Genomic DNA, 3769 nt, shown 5'->3' with positions numbered 1-3769 from the left:
ATAAATGGTATAAAGCTAATAAACTCATATATAGATAACTAAAACTGGAAGATTAAATACATATAAAACACCTTTCATTGAAGTTTTATTCAAAGATCAATGCTACTTTATGGAGGGTGTGGTACGGAGAGATGATGAAACCTCATGTGACTGGGATGGTGTGGGTGTTAGGAAGAGAGCCCGATCGGGGGGTTGGCAAGGGCACAAGGCACAGTGGATTGTTACTGCACGCCAATGTGCTCTTTGCCTGTGTGCTAAAGTTTATAGATAAGATAAAAGCATTTGAGATCCATCCATCACTTAGGTCTTTGAAAATAAATGGTAAGAATGAATATTCTAGACCACGCTATTAAGATAAGACAGATCCTGTGTTCTCTCATGTATGAAGATTCTAGCTTCTGATTTCTATACATGTATATTTATGTGGCAGTCGGTGTGGTCAGAGGCCAGGGAATTAGATAAGGGACACAAGAGGGGGAAAGACTTTAAGGGAGAGGAATGAGTAAAAGAAGACATTGTATGGAAGTGGAAGGGGAATTCTTGAGGATGGAAGGGTATGAGTGAAGGTATGGGGAGGGGCAAGGGAGAGGCCATCACCGAGGGGAGCGGAGTAGGAATCAAGCCGACCTAAGTATGTATGAGAACACCACAAGGAAAGCTGTTACTCTGCTTGCTAATGTAAAAAGAGGGGGTACATTCCAGAATTAGAACATGGTGATAGGTGTATGATCTCATGACTCTCCCTACCCCCCAATTACTCACTTCAGAAAGGAGGCCTGCATACCCCTTGGCTTATATCATGCCTTTAAATGTTCTAATAGTGAGAAATAAAACAGGAAACAATTTTAATAACTGTTAACAACAACAACAACAACAACAACAACAACAACAACAACAAAGTATTAACATCGAACACACAGAGAAGAAGCAATACAGCAAAGAAGATAAAATGTGCACAATATCTAAGGAGGTGGGTTTTACAGACCATTTCTATTGTTGTAGCTATTCTGTTAGTATAAAATTATCTTCAAAGTTTCTTAAACATAAAGTGAGCTAGATATTGACGTAAAATAAAAATTGTTCTCATCTATTCTTACGGATGAACACATGAGAGTGTCAACTTACTGCAGAGGCCAGGGAGTGAGGGAGGCAATATGTATGGATAGTGTGGGATTTGGCAAGTGCTAGATGGAAGATTTCAAAGAACATGCATTTCACTCCACAAGGGTCCACTGCTTCTCCCAGTATAAGTCAAATGGTTACCCAACTTACTTCTGTACCCATTAATGTATGTTGTGTAGGAGCCACACATCTTTATGAATCGATATATCTTTGTTCAATTCTGTGGCAATAAAATACAGGTATGCTTAATACTTTAAATGGTTTGACCTGACTTAGGAAACATAAGCAATGGCAGGTTTGCTCTGCTTAGTTGTGCAATCAGTGTAGCACGAGTGACTGTGAGGATGTGTCCCTAAGTAAATGAGGTTGAGTACACTGAGGTTCAGATGACATTGTTAAAATAGCTACATTGACAGCCATTTAAGTATGTGAGTGACTAAGAAGTATGGGTGGATCTAGCTAGCAGCTATATAAGGTTGATCCAGGTGGGAAATGCTATGAGACATGAATCTATCTGCTAGGAATGACTTGTACCAGTTAGCCTTGCGAGCTGAGGGTTACAATCTTTTGGGAAAAGCATAGACCTCCAACTTAAAACACAACCACACACACACACACACACACACACACATACACTCCCACAAATAGTACCAAAAAATCCCCAGAAGAAAACCAGCAATAACAAAACACACCCATGGAAATATGCCTACAGGGATTCAAAGACATCTGAACTCTCTCCTGTCTTTTAAAATTGTCTCCGTGGTTACTTCCTGTGGTGTCTCTCTGAATCTGAGTTAAAAACCTTACGTTAGTAGTTTGCCATAGTTGCCAGTCAATCTGGTGACTTTTCTCAGTTGGGAGTCTTGGGTTTTTGACCCCGTGCTTAAAATTGTACTGGATCTCATACAGTTGGAGGGAAGGGGAAACCTAGCAGTGTGCTCTGGGCAGCATAGAGGTTTGTGGGACACTACAGAGTACATCCTTATAATGTGTTCTGGGGTAGAACTTCGCCTTTTCTTTCTTTTTTTTTTTTTTTTTTTTTTGGTTTTTCGAGACAGGGTTTCTCTGTATAGCCCTGGCTGTCCTAGAACTCACTTTGTAGACCAGGCTGGCCTCGAACTCAGAAATCCACCTGCCTCTGCCTCCCGAGTGCTGGGATTAAAGGCATGCGCCACCACACCCGGCTGAACTTCGCCTTTTCTGAGGTGACATACTTTTTCTGTTTCTTCACTGGTACCACATTTGGAAATCGAGACTATTTTGCCCCTAATGATCTTACCACAGAGTCCATGGTTCTTATGACTGATGAGATGCACGAGGACGGACAAGGACCGTGTGAGTGAGAGACTTCAGATCTGGGTGGTTGTCAGAGGGTTGTTGTCATGTCTAGGAAATGAGGGCAGAGAAGCCAATGTGCATGAGTGTATTATTGTTCCAGGCATTACATTATTGCGATATTATGCTTCCTAAAAGTACTGTGAGGAAGGCAGAATTTTGTAGAAATGACTTCGATCTGGAAGTCAGACAGATGCAGTTAAAATCCTGGAGTGGTCAATTATTAATTTCGCAGTCTTTGGCAAGTCACCAAATGGCCAGTGGTCATAGTTTTCTGGTTTCTAGAAGAGAAGTAACTATATGCACATCATGCTGTAAGATTGAGAATCTATGTTTAATAGAGTCTATAGGGCTCACCAGGCATGCATTGAAGGTTAGCTACCTTGCACAGAACAGCTCACATCAGGAAATTGCTGAGCACAACCAGTTAATAGCAGTAACAGGCAGCGGATGTTTGTGCTGTGGGTCCCAGGTTCCAGCATGCACTCAAGTCCATTATCTCATTTGATACAGCAGGACAGAAAGGTTAGAGTCATTGGAAGATGTAGCACAAGCCAAATAAAAAGGAGCAGAGTTAAGGTTCAAAAGCATAGTGTTTGATTTCAGGTTCTGCGTTTTACCACGAGAAAGCACTCACTCTCAGAACTGTAGTTCTCCTTTGAGCCTCTGTGGAACAATGTTTTTGTTACTCATTTGGCACTTCTTTCTTTCTATCTATCTATCTGTCTGTCTGTCTGTCTGTCTGTCTGTCTGTCTATCTATCCATCCATCCATGGAATCGTGTTTCCCTTCCCCCAATCCAGTGAGTCTAGAATGGACACTATGCATTATGACTTTGTGGCTACCACGTTTTTCCTGTAGGGTCTCCTCTGAGAGAACACTGGATGAAGTTAAATTGATGCATCAGTGGGTTCTTTGTTTATAAACAACAGAAACAGGTGATGCTGGCTCATTTAAGCAAGAAATAAGCCAACATAAGCTACATATGCACTAACACTTTACAAGAAGCTGGGGGTCTGAAGGGGAAATCGGCTCATCCAAGAGTGCTCTAGGGATGGAAGCTAAGAGACACTCCTGCCAGAAGAGGTCTTGGTGACCTCTGGATGACCTATATCAACCAGTAGCTGTTCTGACTGGTGTGTGTGTGTGTGTGTGTGTGTGAGAGAGAGAGAGAGAGAGAGAGAGAGAGAGAGAGAGACAGAGAGACAGAGAGACAGAGACAGACAGAGACAGACAGAGACAGACAGAGACAGACAGAGACAGAGACAGAGACAGAGACAGAGACAGAGACAGACAGAGACAGAGACAGACA

The 3769-nt window shown here is 42.1% G+C and overlaps 1 pseudogene; it reads left to right on the top strand.

The window, feature by feature from the left end:
• Nucleotides 1–2288: 2288 nt before the first annotated feature.
• The window catches only part of LOC110326102, a 160240-nt pseudogene continuing 158759 nt past the window's right edge, over nt 2289–3769 (top strand).

Source organism: Mus pahari, chromosome 9 (assembly GCF_900095145.1).
Source record: "Mus pahari chromosome 9, PAHARI_EIJ_v1.1, whole genome shotgun sequence".
In the NCBI taxonomy this organism is placed as follows: Eukaryota; Metazoa; Chordata; class Mammalia; order Rodentia; family Muridae; genus Mus; species Mus pahari.
The sequence above is the reverse complement of the archived record's forward strand: the minus strand, read 5'-3'. Positions and strand labels throughout refer to the sequence as shown.